The following is an 18,608-nucleotide window of genomic DNA, read 5'->3' on the forward strand; positions in this document are numbered from 1 at the left end:
TTCTAAAATCTCATCTTATTCAAGTACCTGACCTACCCATGGATGGAATCATTTCAGAACAATTAATATTTTAACAGCCAAGGAATGGAGACAAAGGAAATCTGAGTACTATAAATGTTTTGTTTTCCAAAATTTCCAATAGAAGACTGGAATTCCTACATTAAATCCAAGAGTACAAATTATTACAGATTAGAACTGAAAGCTAAAGTGTCACGAGGTCTGTGCTATACTCCCAACTCTCCTGGCAGAGCTGAGCAAATTATTTATGCACTTCACTTTTTTCTGTCTGTAAAACTGAGATTAAAATACCAAGCATGTATCAGAACAAATGTTAGAATTATTCATTTTTTCAATGAGAAAAAATAGAGACCTGCATGCCAGGAGAGTTCTGCATTTAAATTTGAACAATTTATTTTAATAGCAAAGTTTAAGACATCTTCAGAATTTTGCAGAAGCAGTGAACAGGTATATTCCCACTATCTGAAGTTCCACCACTCCCTCTAGAAAGGTTTCTGATCTATGCATTCAAGTCAAATATTTAAATACAGCACCTGTGAATTCCATGTGCTACAACAGAAAGCATCGGGGTTGACCAGAGCACAGACAGAAGTTGACACAACTCTTCCTCTCTGGCTAACCCAGAAATCTAACCTTGACATTTTATCTTGGACCTCAGAAAAATTCCTGACTTTAAGTAGAAGAAAACTTACTGATCTTGTTTCTTTAACAGCCAAGTTGTGCTCAGCTTAGCTTCCACAAATATCATTCAAAAGATCTGGTTAATTCCACCTGGTGTAACTTAAACCTGGGAGGGTTTTTTTTTTTTTTTTCAATTAATTGTACGAGGTGCTTTTTTTTCCCTACAAGTAATGATTTTCAGGCTCAATATTCCTAGTGAGTATTTTGCCTTCTTTCCAAAGGGATTTTGTAAACAATCCTGAAAAGAGTAACTCAAATCTCATCTCCAAATCAAGCTGTCCATATCCCCTCCAGAACTGCAGGGGGGGCTGGGAAAGGCAGAAGGGACAGCTTGAGGAGGAAGAGCAAATAAACAACGTGAGCTACACAGTCATTTCTTTGCAAGCAAACACTATGCCTGCTTGGTGCACAGGAGGCTTTTGAAGAATCACTCCACAGTCTGATGAGTCCAACTTCAATCTAAAAATCAATGTAGGAGGAGAGAACATCATGAACTGAAATTTCAGCTTTTCACAGCCGTTTAACTCATGACTGTGTACTTCCATCCTTCCCAGCTTACTGATGTCTTTTATGGAACCAAAGGCTTCATACCTTAAGTTAATGATAAAGCATGTCACAGTTCCTAAAAAATTTCAAACAGATGCTTTTTCAATTCACTGTAAAGCATCTAGCCAGATAACTCGTGCTGTACTTCATAAACAAACAGATTAGAGGGCACAATGCTGTTCCTATTAATGTTATTGGCAAAATTCCCAATGTCTGCCAAGACAGAAGGATCAGATCCAAGGTCTCGCATGCCAAGCTGACAAACAGTAGACAAGTCAGTAAATATTTGCATATTTTAACCAGACATTAACATCTCTTGTAAAGATTTATGCTCAAGCAATGATGTTCAACTTGCAGCCCTACAGTGAGAGTGGAAGGAATTGACTGGCAATTGATTTACTTCAAGAGCCACATCCTGGGATTCACAAACTGAGGCAAATGAATGAGACCCATTGCCCTGGGGAACATGCAGGGGAAGAGCCTCTCCAGCTGCCTCCCATTACACTCCCCAACCCTTCAAACAGTTCTGCTGTGAGAAATAAGCACCCAAATACTCCTTGCCAAAGCTATTCAGCTGTGTCCTCCAGTTAAGAGCCCGCTGGATTGCAGGAAAAGAGAGGAGAAGGAGGGTTTGCCATGCTGCTGCCTACTGGGGACAAGCTGGCAGGGGCTCAGGGAAAGCAGGGCAGGAATTCAGCTCCTCCTGCCCCTCTCCAAGGAAATTCAAGTGGGCACCGTGCTGTGCTTCCTAACCCTGGGGGATTCTGCTTGCAAAATGGAATGGTTGGCCACAAAACTGGAGGGAAGTTTTAAACATCTCAGAAATTCAGGTACTATGTGGAGAAACGATGGCTGCTTTATCCCAACTTCCCAGCAGATCCATCCAAGAGGCAAGAAGAGACCTACTAGATTTAGTTTTTAGAATGGTTGGTCTGCCCTTCCCCAGGAACTTCTGAACTTCAATGTGAGCTGAATTTCACAGAAGATTCAAAGATGCTGCAAGGTTTATGAGAAACGTGTAACAAGGCAGATGCCAGAGACCTGGATTTTTAAGTCCACCCAGGGACAGGAGAAGGAATAATTCAGCTCCTTATTGATACCAAGAGGCCAGTTACCCATCAGTTACTGCCATGTGCTGCCATTTACCAGAGAGAGAAACAGCACTGTAACAAATTATCGCTCGTTGGTAAAAGAAAAATCTTATTTATCTTTCTTGCTCATAATGATATAAAAGCTATAAACTGCATTCATTAACTTAACTGCTCAAGGATCCATCCAGTAGTTTCCAGGCTTCCCTGAAGCTGAGATTCAAAACTCTTTAGACTCCAGACACCAGCAGTACCTACTGCATAGCTTTTTGAAATTTCTTACTGGTAAAATTGAGATGTAAGCAATTCGTATGTGAAAGTCTCCAAGATCTGTTTCCATGATAGAGAAAGTAATAGCTGGGAAGTCAGAAGGTCACAATCCCTGTGGATAAAGAATCTTCTACTTAAGGCATGCTTGCACCTCTAGATTATCTTATCTAATTGTTTTTGTAGTGCTAAAAAATACCACTGAAGTACCTTTAGATTAGTAAAAGAAAATTAAATCTCTATTGATTTTCCTTAGCTCTAGTGATAAAGTAAACTTATATTTGCCTTAAGACAAAAATGCATTTTATTCAAGCCTTCAGGAAGGTATTGAAAACACAGCTGCACAAAACACAGAAGCCACTTCTAGACACACTCAGAAAAAATGCACATATCATGCCATAGACATCGTAAATAATCCCACACTCAGAAAATCATTTAATAAAAAGAGAGCAGATAAATGATAACCCATTATGCCAATCTGAAAGACTTAAAAGAGAGAAGAAGCAGAGAGCATCTTGTGCAGGGTGCAGAGAAGATTAATATGCAAGGTGCTGGTGGTTTTTTTATTTTAAAAGAATATAATAGCAGAGGTCTTATCCCCTCATTTTGTGCAGTTGTGGCTGAAGTCAGTAATATTAGTTACATGCAGTGCTCAGAAATGTACTGCACACCTTACAGAACAAATAGAAAAGTCTCCACCCTTGAGAGAAGACAATCTAATCAGTTTTCCAAAATTACTGGATTGCTCTGGTTAATACTGTACAAATCCAAGCAAAATGACCCTACTTTAAATTCCAAAAACGAAGTTAAATCTGAAATGGAGCATAGAGAATAAAGAAAGCTTATTTCAAGGTTTTATTATATAGCATAACAGCAGCAAGAACTTCTGCTGCTTATCTTCTAAGGAACATGATATGCTTGGTTTCAGGAAGATAAAAAAAAGGAATTAACAGGTTCATGAAGCCCCCTACCATTAAACACTTAGATTATCCTTCCATGTATAAAAATCAAAGGGAGCACCATAAATTAGGAGGACAAGTGATCTCTGGCTATGTAAATGGAGCCTTGAGTTTGATCCCATAAATTTCATGTATAGAATAATCCACAATTACTAAAAAAGGAACAAGTGCCTGTGGGTAGTTTACCACTCACATAACAATAGTAACAAAAATATACGAGCAATTGAGATTAAGAGCAAATGCCTTCCACATCTGGATCCTCTGTGTTCTTTAAATCACTTTACATCCATCACAGACAATCATGACACTCCCACATTTACAAGCCCTATTTACTGCACGCTACCCAAATCTGGTTCTCAAGACAGCATTTTAATATTTACATGAATTTTTCCACAATGTTCACAAATACTGTGACTGAGCACTTCACAAGTATTAAGGAAGTGTCTTTATCCTCCTGACATTATTCCCATCTCACAAATAATTAAGACATTAAGACACACTAAAGCCAAAAGTTTCTAGAAACTTTTTCTATTCAGATTAAGACAACTTAACCTGATTTTTCCCCCCATATGCTCTCCCTGTACTATCCAGCACTTTATATGATCAAAGGAGAACACACAGTGGCTGCTGAATGACTTATGATTACTCAGCACTTCCCTACATCACAACATGGGAGGATTCATTTGGAACACAAAAAATGAGGAGCAGCAAACACAGGGCTTAAGTATGATTTGCCTGGTTTTTTGCTATTCCCTACTCCATTCCTCAAACACCTTCTAATTTATGCAAACACTGAATCTGTATTCCAACAAAACTCTATTAACAGTGTAAAATAAATTATGTGCATTCACATGGTAGAGCCTCCCTTCTGTTTCTTTCCAACACGAATACTTTTCAACCTCAATCTCCTTGTTCAGCCACTCCTATTTCCACATTTATTCTCCATATTCTCTGCAAACCTGCACCTCTTATTTAAACCCAGTTGCTGCTTCCTCCATGCTGAATGAAGGTAGAACAGGAAGGAAAGGGAAGTGGGGACTGGGAGTACAGGGGAGGAATTTTCTGTGATCTTGGTTTTGTCCAAAATCCTACCAGGGAGGAATGCAGAAGCCCCAGCCTTCAAATCATACAGAAATCTCATTTAGCCCAGGCTGAAATACATTCACTGCAAGGATGATCTTATACATTTGTGCTAAATGCTAATTTGACCAAGGTTGAACAGATTTTCACAGGGTTGGTAACAAGTACATCCTTGGCAGAAACATCCTACTATAACATAGCTCAGCTTTTTACAAAGCAGAACTACAGCACATTAGATGGGGTTTTTTTTCTATTTTATTGTGAACATAAGAAAATTTTTTGCCAAATTTCTAGAAAAGACAGAATCACCTTGGCAGAACCCTTCATCTTCTTGGCAGAACCCTTCACCCCCTCCCCGGCATCCAAAAAGTTAGCCTGGGATAGACACCTACCATGGGAAATTTCAACCTAAATAATTAAAATCTGGCAAGTAATAACCAACTATGTCATAGTAAGCATCAGGTAACATAATAATAGGTGGTGCTTCTGCCCCACCTAAAGTTCTTTTGGCTCCATCATAGAAAACTCCACATAAACAATCTTTCATAATAAGCAGTTAACAGCAGCAGTCTGTATTCCATATATATCTATATGTTCTGACAGTTTTTGAGAGCAGAGTTTCTCACCCTTATCCAAGATGAGGGCATTTTAATTGAAATATTGTCCCATGGTTACCATTCTATCCCCATAACAACATCACCAATTATTTACTTTAAAAAATGCATTAGAAAAGTAATTCAATCTTTGCTTCTCGTAATGAAATTTGCCAGAGAAAAACAAAGGGAAAAATCAGCACTGCAAGACCAGCACCAACCTAAGTCTCAAACTCAAACACACTTTGCAGAAGAATACAATATCCATTCTCTAAAAGCTGGTTTAAACACCATGATCCACAACTTTTACTGCTTGTGGCAGAACCTTTCTTTTAAACACCTGAACAGGACGTGGCCTTGCTCCTGGATGTCTCAGTATATTTCACAATTTAATGTTTAGTAATAAATTTGACCCCAAAAAAGTGAACACCATTAATCCTGAGGACTTCCAGTCATGCAATTATCAATTATTTTCCTCCACTGAGTCATAAGACACTGCCAGAAGTCCTTTTTGAGAACTGCCTGCTATATGATCTATAGGTACATCTGCCTACATGTGACTCAACATCTGTCACCTCATTTTCCAATTGCCAAGCAAATGCAAAAGTCCAAGAAGACTCCCAAGCATCAATGTGACACAAAACACATATCAGGATATTTACAAATGTATTTCTGATGTGTCACACAGTGTGCCACGATGCTCACTGAATTTCCCTCTCTTACAACACTCTTCAGAGAGCTCTTCTCCACAGCTCATTTGCCAAAGTTCACCAATTTACTCAGTTCTGGAGACAAAACCAAAGAGTTCCTAACTTGCAGTCTTGTGCTTCATTTTGCAGCTTCTTCTAATGAAGCTGTATCTGGATTTCAGCAATAAAAGTATTTCTAAATTAGGAAATTCTTTTTTTGTAGTAAATCTATCCCCCTTTAGAAAGCCCCATGCAAACTCCAACAAAACTGAGGGGTTTAATTCATGTTTTTCTCTCCTTAACAGGGACCCTAAGTGCTGATGAACCAGGGTTTTCTCAAATGTCAACCTCTCATTTCAAACAAGAACTTTCCCCACCCTTGGCAGGGCCCAGGATTGCAAAGCAGTGCATGGCTATGACAGGGGGACACAGCTTTGATCACCAGTGCAAGGTGCTACAGTTTTGGATGAAAAAAGATTTTTAAAAAGCCCCAAGTTTATTTTCTGAGATGCAAAATATGAATCCTTCTTACAATCCATTCCAGAGGCAAAAGATTGTAAAAATCTTCATGCAGAATACCAGTTACACTGCACAGTTACAGTGACAAACTGCACATAGAAATCATCCAGAAAGTTGTGATACAGAACAGGAAAATTTTCTTTCAATACACCTCAGTCCTCATTGCAGCATTATAATGAACTTAAATTTATGATGGTAGTGAATAACACTGTGCTTGACTTTTCTGTTAGGCATTTATACAGTGCTTAGCACAAAAAGGTCCTACCATAACAGATTTAATAACACAATCATGCCACCCACAGATACTCCAAACACATCTTTCCCCAAACCATACCTATTATGTAACTGTGTGTGATATTTTTGTGTGCTGTTTTGAAAGTTCAAAGCAGTAACTATCCTCCACCACTAAAACCTGCTATCTTGATTGTAAATAACCTTTGAAATTCATTTTTACATGACTGTGCTTCAAATGGTTTGGTATAATATAGCTAAGCCTGATTTGGGAGAATATTTTAATGATATTAACCCTTCTGCATCTGGGTAACACTTTTAGAACATCCCTGTTTCCTCTCTTCAAACACACAAACAGCAGACTACCAACAGGTTCCATTTTTAGACCACTGTAGAGAACAGAATACAGATTCCCAAATTCTTCCCACAGACCAAACCCTGTGGGCAACACTGTAACTTGTACCCAAAACACCACAAGCTTCCCAAAGACATTCACCCTCCTCATTCCTTTTGAAATGAGCATTAGAAACTCAGTTACATATCATAAACCCCACTCAAACAGCCACCAGCAGGAATGAGAAACCATCATGCTGTGGTTAGTGGTATAATTCTCACAAAATTTTGGGAGAAAAGCAGTGTCTAGACAAACAAATATAAAGAAATCTGCAGGCAAGGTCAGTCACTTCAAGTGACCAATGTCCTGTGTCATTCCAACCCTGGGAATCTCTTCAGATATGGCCAGAGCAGTTACCTCAAACCCATCAGCACAACCAACCCTAACAAAAGCATCACTTCAAGAAAATACCCCCAGCACTCAGCTACCACACTGAGATTTGGGAGGATGCTGGAAAATGTTCCCCTTAGCAACCTTAGACAGTGAGGAAAGGCCAAAAAATTAATTCTGGCTCCCAAGATGGCAGAGGAGCAGATGCAAGGCAGCAACCATGGCTGGTTCCCAGGATTTGGTGATCCCAGCTGCCTGATGGGGAATTTAGTTGAGAGTAGCAAAGAAACATTACTGGGGAACAGAAACACACTGCCTGTCCCTGTCCTGTCCCAGGATAAAATGAAATTTTCACTCTAAAATTAGATAGATAATCTTTGTGAGTAGCATCTCAGTAGTATTTCAGTAGTATCTTACAGAGTATGTTGGTGAGAAGATACATGAGCATTATTTTATATGCTGCCAAACCCACTATGCTTTTCATTTGTTGTATTCTCCATTTATTATGTCCACAAAGATTTGCTACTTTCTTGGTCTGCTGAACCACTAAATATTTTCCAGCAAATTAAACACTCGTGCCACATTGCTAACAATCAAGAGTCTCAGGAAGAGCTCTTGTGTGTTACATACTTCTCCTTTGCCATGGGGTCTTAAGGGCTCTGAAAGAACTTCTAAGCATATTTAAGCAGTCTAATTTTTAGTGTTTTGATGAAAACACTATTTTTTCTCTATATAACTACGAAAAAAGTCCCACAAACTATGAAATTCACAGGCTGAAAGATCATTTCCAAATAACACTTCAGCCTAACTACCATCAAACCAGCTCAGGCCAAACTCCACTGCTCCCATTTCTACCCTCTCACCTGTTTTTACCCTTCCTGCCACTCCAACATCCAAAATTTCACACCTAACATAATCCTACCATTCCTTTTCTTCCAGTGTGTAGTCATGACAGCCCTGAGAATCATTAATTAGCCTTCCTACTGCTTCAAGAGGAAAGATCATGAAATGTATTTCCCCAGACCAGAGATAAGCCAAAGATTAAAAATATCCAACCTCAGTCACATCATTCTTCATCCAAGTGGCACTTCCTGAGAGCAACAGAAACAAATGGCACAACAGTTAACAGTAACATCTCCAAAACATCTCTTTACATAAAATCCCTTACAAAAACTGCCTACCAGCTCAGCAGAATTACATTTAAGAAGAAAAAAGGCTGAAACCATGATTTCTTATCTGGTTTTCTTGTCATAAGCCTGCAATTCCATACTCTGGTGGCCTCTGAGAAAAGGGTAAATAACCAGTGCATTTCTATTAAATTCATGAGAATTAATTAGCATGTAAAATTGCAGAGAAATATTTGGATATTACGTTACAGCCACATTAAGTGTCTTTTAATTTCAAGTAGCAGTGCAATGAAAAACAGAAAAACAAATTCTCACCCACGGGTAATCACAATCTCCCTTTTTTAAATTCCTAAGCAGTTCTTTTCCTACAGTAATATTCACTTTTCTGTGTTCCTCATACAGGAGTGATTGCTTCTGGTTGAAGTCTCACATTGTAAACATTTGTGTGAAGAGAACACGAAAGCTCAGTAAGCAAGACTGGTTTTGAATACAGAACTTGAGATACATCTCAATACCACCATAACAAAATCACCAGAAGCCAGCCTGTTTCTATAGAGCAGTCTGATCTAGCACACTCCTAATTTCTAATTGCATTATCTGTGAAGTTTAGTTATTTTCTTCCTCCCTCCCCCAAAATAAATGGTAGGAGGAAACAAGCATTTACTTTCCCAGTCAAAATCTCCAAAAGACCAAGCAGGCTTTTGGGGTTTTATTCCATAGTAATGTTGTGTGTCTCTTTTTCACTATCCTCTCTTTTATTCCTTGCTGAAAAAAAAAGAATTACAATACACAGAAGTCTAGCAAAGGGAGTAAGAAATCTAACATTAAAAGTACTGTGCCTTTAAATATGTCACTGATACACATAAACACAAGTGTTGGCTACTGCCAAAGGCCACGCAAGAAATAGCAAGACAAACAAGAACAAAAAAAGGAAGATCTTGTTTGTTCTAATAATCTAACCCTTAATACTTCCAGTGAAAGGAAAAAAATACATATCCCATGTAGTGATACTGGGATCTTGCCTCAGGACCTCAACAAAAGTGAGAAATGACAATCAACAGTGATAGGTGAGCAAGAGGGAAGCTCAGGAACAACAAAATTTGCTGGTTTCAGTTCAGGAACACAAAATTTGCTCTTTTCTGCCTGTGATAAGCCTTGCATAAGGAGGAAAGCCCAGGGATCTGCTTCCAGGAGGAAGCCTGTAAAACCCCAGGAAAACTGCAAGGATGGGGACTGCTATTAACAGGGATTCTTGGCCTCCTGCTCCCCAAGGCAGGGGGAATGGCAGCTGCCCAACTGCTCCATCCCTGAGGCAAAGCAGAATGACTTTCCCCAGTTATTCAGGCTGCACAGAGGGGACAGGATTTAAAATATCACCAAACACACTTCTATTTTAGATTTCACTCCTGCTACCAGACTTATCCGGGTACCACTGACCTCAGGACAGAATGTCAGTGAGGTGAAAGAGGCAAGGGTTTGCAACTAATAATCTGAATTCCTCCAGCCATAGCTTCTGCCATTATTTAAATGAAAATAAATGAAAACAACTAGAATAAAGTGGTGTAGTAAATGTAGGATGGTAGAAAAGGCAAAAACCCACAGCGAAAGTCAGAAAAAATACCTATAATTGCAAAGGTGATTTTAGTAACAAAAATAATTGCCAACAATGGAGAAAATATTTCATCAGACTGCTAAATTAACAGAGCTGAAAAACATTAGTAATAATATTGCCCAGCTCTTACATAGCCTCTTTCATCCATGGGCGTCAAGACTCTTTACAAGTTGGTGAGACTCACTATTCCCATTTCCAAGTCCTTCAAAAGGAAGCATAAACAAGTGAAGTGATTTGCATCAGGCTGTTGAGATCTCTCAAACACTAGGCCTGTATCCTACCCACTTGGAAATATTATCTCTTCAAACCTTCTAGGCACTGTTACTTATCATTTTCAAGACAGGAATTTCCAAACAAACCTTTGAGTAGAAGCTCTCTCCAAACTCCAGCCTTTCTCCTGCAACCCAATCTACTAAAATACAGATCCCAAAGCCCACGAGCAACTTCTCTGAAATCACTGAAATTTCAGAAATGGAAAGGATCCACTGTGACAGATCAAGAAGCAGAACTGGGACAAATTACAGATTAAGGTGCTGCTTCCACATATCTCCCTTTAATTTTTAGTCTGCTGGGGAAGAGAGAAAAACAACCTAACCAGAAGACAAACCCACACACACCCCCTCAAAAAAAAAATGGCAAACCAGCTATTACAAACTTGCAAGTCCTAAAGCAAGAGCTTTAAGAGGATTCTTTCCTACAAAAGTTCATCTGGCTCACTTAAAAAGGCACAGGGTCTGTATTAAATAGAGGGGAAATATACACTCTGTCTGTTTCATAGAGTCACAAAAGAATTCAGAGGTGAGGAGTGATAATAGAAATGTGATTTCAGCTAAGAAAAAAAAAAAAGTCATTTCTGCTTTCATGACAAAATACAAAGAGAACTCAATTTTATCAGTAAGAACACATAAAATGTTCTTTCACTTACCAAGAAGAAAAACTGTTCTGCTAATTAAAGTTCAACTAAAAAAAAAAAAAAAAAAAAAAAAAAGCTTAACTCAGCTTTCACCACTCACAATTTCTGAGCTGTAAAGCTCAGCCTACCAAGGTCTGATTCATCTGAGAACAAATCCCTGGGTTTGCATCTCAGGAAGGAGGGAACATGGTGGTCACTTGGGCACCCTCCCCTCATCTGAATTTCAACTGCAAACTCAGAATCAGCTCCTCACTACAGAGGATGAGCAAGCTGCCCAGCATCCCCAGCTGATCCAAATCAAACAAGCTTTGCCATTTAAAAAAACCAAAACAAAACACAAAGTTTTCATTCATAGTCTGCTATGACTCAAAGCTACTGAAACAACTGAATTTAAAACACATTATTTTAAAACTTCCCTGTTCTACCAATCCCACTTGGAAAATAATGCAAAGTTGCCAAGCATCACTTCATTTAATTTGGATTTTTTTCCACTTTTTACAGAGGAATGTTTTTTCTAATATTAAGGGAAGAGGTCAATAATTTATCCTTTGTCCTGTTTCAATTAGATTATTAAAAACAAAAATGCTAGAAGACCCCAACAATCCAAACCATCCCAATAACATCAGCCTTGATGCACTCAATTTCTCAATGGGGTTTGTAATTTTTAGGACATTTTCAGGACTTATAACTGAGTTCTTTTTTCTTCACTGAAAAATGAAATATACTGTGTTATTTTAGAACTTCATCTCAGGCTTGCTGTACCTGATAATGCAAAAATCCTATTATCTTGTTACCTCTTACTCATTTTGTCATTAATTGGAAAGCAACCTTGCAACTGTTTGCCTGCAGTTATTTCTTAATTTCCATCACTGATCTGTTTAATCACGTTACCATGATCAAACAACAGCAGCCTGACCAACAATGTAATGAAGCCAAATAACTTCACTCATTTGGAAATTTATTAAAGGACATAACCCACACCAGGAATGGTAACTTATATCTTGGGGATTCGCCCTAAATATCTATATTTTTATATATATAGAGAGAGAGAGTCTAAGTTGGGAGTAGTGCAATAAAAACTTGTCTATTTTCTGTTTCACAAGAGTTGCATGGTATGAAGGGATCCTCAGGATCTGTGTTACAACTCCCCACTTCCAGCCACTTGGCCCTGACAAAGCCTCCCAAAGAAAACAAAAATATAACCTTATCTGCCAACCCTCCATTGCTCCGAGGGTTAATTTTACAACAGCAGTTAAATTCTTCCAATTTATTTTTCCATCCTTCAACGAGCCCAACCTAAACATTTATTTTTTTTTTAATTTTTTTTTTTTTTAAACTTCTATTTTATGATTGTTATTTCCTGGCTGTCCCTAGCCCTTCCCTCCCCCGCCCCGCCCGGTACTAAACCCAAAGCTCCCTCCCTCCCACCCCTCCGCATCCCCCCCCACCGCCCTCCCTGACGGAGGCACCCCCGGAGAAACCGGGAGAAACCGGGGTTGTGCAAGAAGGTATCTCCGACTCTCCGGGCTGGCCCCTACGCCTTCCCTCGCTTCTCCGGCCTCAGGGCCGCTCCGTTCCCTTCCCTCCTGCGGCTTCGGTTCCCGGGGAGATCGCGGCAGCCCCCGGGGCTCCGGCCGAGCCCGCCCGTAAACAGCCCCCGAGCGGCTGCCGCTGCAGGCCCCTCCGCAGACACAGGGCCCTCTCCAGCCGGCACCGCTCAGCCTCCGGCCCGGCCGGCAACCCCCCCGAGAGGCCTTTGGATCGGCTGCGGGGTACCGAGGATCCGCCGAGGTTTTCCCGGAGCCTTTTTTCAAAGGGGCCCGACCGCCCTGGGTCCCGGCGGGGGGCGAATGGGGAAGTCCTGACTTACCTGTCATTACTTTCTACGCCATCTTGGATCCACTTGTCAACGTCCCCACAAAGCATTGTGGGAAAGCCCTCCCCCGCCCTCCTCACGGCCCGGCCCGGCGGGGGAAGGCGGAGGCAGCGGCGGACGGGACGGGGCCCGGGACGGGACGAACCGGGACCGGGAGCGGGACTACCGCGGAGGGAAACGGAGAGCACCAGAACCTCCATCCCGCAGCTCTCCCCTCACACCTCTGCCTGAAGGAGCCCGGCAGGACCTTTGGGTTTTGGTTGTGGGTTTTTTTTGTTTTCTTGTTTTTTTGTTTTTTTGTTTTTTTGTTTTCCCGTTTATTTTTTTTTAAACTGTTTTTTTATTTATTTTGTTTTCCCGCCCCCACCCCTTTTCCTGGGAACCGTGTCCCTGCCTCCCCACGCCCGCAGCCCCAGGGGTGCTGGCGGAGCGCAGCGCTGCGCGCCCGCGGAGATCCCGCGGTCAGGCAGGGGCTGAGGTGCGCAGAGGCGGTGGAGAGCAAGACAAAAGCCCATCTGCGCTAAAACCCCCTGGTTCTCACCTTTATTCTCCTGCTGTGGGGTTATTTGCTTATAATTAATTTGGAAAAAAAAAAAAAAAAAAAAGTTCTTGCCCTGCCCTAAAGTCGCAGAACGCGGGTGCGGAGGCTGCACCACCAGGTGCGGGAACAGTTCCCGCTCTGCATCGTTTTTTAACAAGATTAAAACCCATCGGGTTTTGCTGGAGGAGCGCTGGTACCGCGCGTCTGGCCGCGCACGGATCCCCAAAAAGTGCTTTGCGTAAGAGTTTTATTTTCGGGAGGAATGTTCCCTCCTCAGCCCTTTGGCAGTCGGTGCCCAATACCTGCGCTGCTGCGCAAAGCGGGTTTTTAAAGGCGTTGTGGGTGCAGCTGCCACGGGTGGGTGCCCCTGTGTGCCCCGAGGCTGCTGTGTGTCAGGGCAAAGTGGACAAGAAATTGGGGGAAAGCAGCTTGCTTCAGGATCTTGATAATTGAGTTTATCAACAAAAGAGAATTGAAGTGTTTTTTTAAAAAAAAAAAAAAAAATCCATCTCCTTTAATTAAACTAATTATAAGATCCAAATCATTTTAGTATTGGATTTTCCTAAATACATTTATATTCAAATTTACATTTAACGCCTCCTAACTCTTTGAAGAATAACCACCAGCCAAGCCTCTGATGCATTGCCACTGCAAGAAGATACTTGTGCCCAAGAATATTTTCAATATTCATCAGTAATGCATTTGTAAGAGGGAGCTCCTTGCAAAAAAAAAAAAAAAAAAATGTAAATGCAGAAGGAAATACGTTTAAAGAAATCCTTTGCATTTGCAGCCTCAGATCAGTCCACTTTTAAATGCAATTTATAAATGCAACTTGATAAATGCAGTTGGGAGTATGGGTTAACTATTTCAGTGCCCTGCCAGAGGCCATATCAGAGGGCAGTTTGGTCCCAGGTTCAATCGTTCAGTCGTTTCTGGAGGACAGAAACACTCCCGTGGAGCCTGTCCCAGGACATCTCTCCTGGTCCCCAGCTCCTGCCTCAGACACCCAAAGGTAGGACTTGGAAGTGCTTTCCACAGGTGCAAGGAAAGGGGTTGTTATGGTGAACCTGATAAACATGGAATCATGTTTAGGATCTATCTTTTTGTCTTATTCAGTGCAGGTTGTTGATGGGAAATTCATCCTTTTATTTTGGAGGCTGGTTGTGGTTTGTTCCTAGGGAGTTTTTGTGTTACTGATAAATTTTTCTGTTAAAAAAAGGCAAGGAAAGTTTTAAACAAATGATATTAAAAAAAAAACAACCAGTGGAAAACAGATTAACTTTTATATGTGTGTGTAAATCTAAAAATATGTGTACATCGTCTGAAGTTCAGTTTGGGGTGAGACAGGAATTTGCTGGGTTTATATTTCACTTAAGCTGTCATTAACTTTTAAATCTGTTTGTTCTGACAGCATTTCTTTATTTTATGCTAGGAAAAAAAAAAAGTTGTGTGACTAGTGGCTGAGTTGTACAAGGAAGGATTTGTTCGATGACACCATTTCCATTGCTATCTGTCCCTGTTCTTTGAAAGTTCCTAGACTGAAAGTTCTGAAAAGCTGTAAAAAGATGGCAACTCAGAGCTGCAGAAACAGCCCAGAAAGGAGGTGGGGAAAGCCTGTGGCAGGAGGGGAATCCCAGCCCTGTGTGTAAAGCACAATATGGAGACTGTGCCCTTACACTCACTGCTTTTTATGATCTTGTTACTGAAATTAAACCTCTTAGCCCCCATATGAAGGAGGTTTTACTGTAGTTTGTAGACTGGTTAATTGTATTGTAGAAACCCTAAGTGGACGTGCCAGAGGCTACAGAGGGAGCCAACAGCTCCAAGATGGGGTTGGCTGCCAAGCACTGTTTTGTTCAAGCACTGCCACTGAGCCTGCAAGATTGGAATAACTCTATTTTTTTTCTATGCAGTGCCCCCTTCCAAGCTCTTTCATGTTTTTTTTACCCAGCTAGAAAGGAGGACTGTTGGTCCAAACCTCATTTAGGGTCCAAGCACTCATTAACCTTGGAAATTCTGTTCAAAGCACAAATCATATAGCAGTTGGCCTAAGAGATGAGATCTCAAAGCCAAAGGGCTTTTAATGTAACTAAACTTTAGTTTCAGAGCCACTTCTAACAGCAACAGAAGGCTGAGTGTGCCACTAACAAGCAGTTAAACACTACATGGGAAGCAGGAGACTTCTTGTGGCCTTTATGGGCAGGTTTCAATACAGCATTAAGGGATAATTTAAGAAAATAAGCTTATAATATTAGCTGCTACTGTGGGAGGGACTCCATGAGATGTGTCTTTGTCCCTCTGACATGTATTACCTCAGTGGAAGCTGCAATTTTGGCTTCCAAACTCTGTAATCAAACACATCATTCACAATCTCCAGGCTGAGTCAACAAGCCAGGTCTTCACTCAGCATGGATGGGTGCAGAACCACCTTATGTGCTGACTCCTGTATTTCCAAAATTTGTCCAGACTTCAGAAGTTCCTGAAATCCCCATGTGCTCACTAAGGGGACTTCCTGACAAGAGGAGAAGCTGACAGAGGCTGAGGACTGGGGGGTTTAGCACTGCCTGCAGCACTCCTGCCCAAGAAGACCAAGGCAGAGCTGGTCCCAAGGAGTCTGGGAGCAGAAGAAAAAGCATGAGTTGCAAACCTAAGAAATGCCAAAGGCACAATGGGGAGGCATCTGATAGGAACAAAGCCAATGAATCTCTGCTCAGCATCATGAGGCTTGACAGGTCTCAGATCCTCAAAAACCCAACAGTGCTATTTCTAGGGACTCATTAGAATGCTAAGATTGAAGCGAAACAAAATAAAAAACCTCCAAAGAATGCATCAACATAAAATTCAATTCTGCTTTTGCTTGCTTTTTTTTTTGTTTTTAAATTTCAAAATCTCTTGAGATCTTAAAATTGCCATTTAGATAGCCCAGCCTGGGACTGGAACGGCAAAGAAAACACTCAGAAACACATCCAGTCCCCCTGCTCTCATGTCAGGATTCAGTAAACCACAACTGTTCACAGAACATCTCCCTATCCTGCGAAGCTAGGAGCATGCCCAGGTCCTTGGAGAATCCAGGCTCTTTGCCAAAAACCAGGAGTATGAAAACCTGGGGCCACTCAGAGCTGGTAGGCTCCCTGCCATGGAGCTGAGATCTGAGCAGAGCTCTGATAGGTGTGGCACAGGTTCTGGAAAAGTTGGGATCTCAAGAAACCTTCACTTGCTTCAGGGCTAAGGGAGAGCTGGTAGCCAAATATATTGTCCTGGCTCACCCATCACAGCTAGAGCTTGGTTTTTACATTTTCAAAACAAAAGTATTTTAATGATTTCAAGCTCACACTGCTGCTTTTTTTTTCCCCTTTCTCCTCAGACTTCTGCTTCCAGAGGAAATTCAGAAAATCTATTTCTATGCTATGATACAGTTCACTGCTGTTTCTAGGAAATGGCATTTCTTCACTTACAATACAGAAAATGAGATTTTCCCTCATTATGTCTAACTTCAGAACACAAGAAAAAACATTACAATGAACATTTAAAAGTAATAAACACTATTAATTATTTTAATAATTCAATACATTCAGGGCCAAGCTTCCTCCCTGACCTTGCAGCCTAACATCTTGAGTCGTTTTCACCTCTGAGAAACTTAACAACAGGAGGCCTTTCCCAACAGACTTTCCAGAATGATTGCAGTAATAGAAGCAATGTTTTTATTGTCTTAGCACACTGGACCTTTCTATATTTTTCAACTCCCTCAGAAGCAGCAATCATGGGAAACTAAGAGAAGTGAAGTGGTTTACCCTCTGCCACAAACAAGTCAGTGGTAGACTGGAGGTTAGATAGCAACAGTAATTCCAGGACTTACTAAACAATAAAGCAAACTGTTTCTAGGCAGCCATTAATATATGATTCCTAGGCCGAAGAGTAGCAAGTTTTGGTTTTCCAGCATGAAAATTCCCCTGGAATCTTTCCACAGTCCTCTAATGAACAGATGATCTTGACTTTTAATCTTGTTATCCAAGGAAAATATTTCCTCAGTGTGGCCTCACTAAACACATACAACTTCTAGAGTGAGTAATATTCAAACTAATTCTTACTCATTTTTCCTTTGATCCACAAAATCAGGGATGGCAATAAGTGGATGTTGAGGGTTTGCTGAGGGTATGTTGAGGAGATGGGAACTACAAAGTTCAGATTAATGTGATGATTTGATCCCACACTGTCAAGATCAAAGACCATCTTAAGAAGCCAGCATACCTTCATGTTGATCTTTAAATTGCTCACAGGGAAGTTGTATCTGACATAAATCTGCATTCTGGAGATGAACTAGCACCAAATGTTTACAGTTTGTCTTTTCTCCTAGAACCCTGGATGTGACAACCTTTTCCAGGAAGACTCAAGGTGCCCTCCTTTCATTTTCATCAATAGTTGTCTGCCAACAAAACAAAACAAAACAAAACAAAACAAAACAAAACACAAAACAAAACACAAAACAAAACAAAACAAAACAGAAAATCTCCAGGCTACATGAATAGATTCTTTGCCACTCACTTGGGCTTATGCCCTGCAGCCTAATAATTCCACAATTTTATTTTTAAAGTCCTCTTTTAATTTTGTGATGGGGGAGGTTTATGATGAACAGGGAGAGGCAAGTTCCCTCTTCCCTGATGACCCCACTGCTCTTTTTTCTGATACCTCTTGCCTCAGTTTTCAGCAGCTGGAATTTTGCTGCTGACAAGGTCAAAGCAGAAGTTACTTTGTTCATTATCCCAGCAGCAGCCAGCTTTGCTTATTCTACTCAGGGTAGCTTTGCAAAGACCAAGTACATGCCATTCTCAGACGTGGCTCTGCCAAGATGTTACACAATTTGTACAATTGGATTATCAAACAATTTAGGAAGTTAGATGGGAAGCATTATATGCATTCTCAGCAGTCTGCTTCTCTTTCTCCCCTCCCTCATGGGATAGTTCTGTTGTTTTTCTGTTGCTTAAATGCAGTGTGCTCGATAAAGCCTCCCAAATCACATTCCTCACTTTCCCCTCATCTGTATCCAGAGTCTACATTTCAAATGCAAATCACTGCTTCCCAGCTTCCATCTTCTCCTGTCCCTTCACACTCAACACACACACACTCAACATCCCCAGCTAAAGTTT

The 18,608-nt window shown here is 40.8% G+C and overlaps 1 protein-coding gene across 5 annotated transcripts in view; it reads right to left on the bottom strand.

The window, feature by feature from the left end:
• The window catches only part of HELZ (helicase with zinc finger), an 81,725-nt gene extending 68,751 nt beyond the window's left edge, over window positions 1-12,974 (bottom strand). For 3 of the 5 annotated variants that reach the window (XM_071764525.1, XM_071764526.1, XM_071764522.1), the window contains exon 1: window positions 12,918-12,974. The gene's annotated coding sequence lies outside the window, so the exon portion shown is untranslated. Of the gene's footprint in view, window positions 1-8,451; window positions 8,475-10,264; window positions 10,289-12,917 lie in introns of those variants that run through there. The other 2 variants (XM_071764523.1, XM_071764524.1) reach the window with 2 other exon arrangements.
• Between the last annotated feature and the right edge of the window lie 5,634 nt (window positions 12,975-18,608).

Source organism: Heliangelus exortis, chromosome 20 (genome assembly GCF_036169615.1).
Source record: "Heliangelus exortis chromosome 20, bHelExo1.hap1, whole genome shotgun sequence".
In the NCBI taxonomy this organism is placed as follows: Eukaryota; Metazoa; Chordata; class Aves; order Apodiformes; family Trochilidae; genus Heliangelus; species Heliangelus exortis.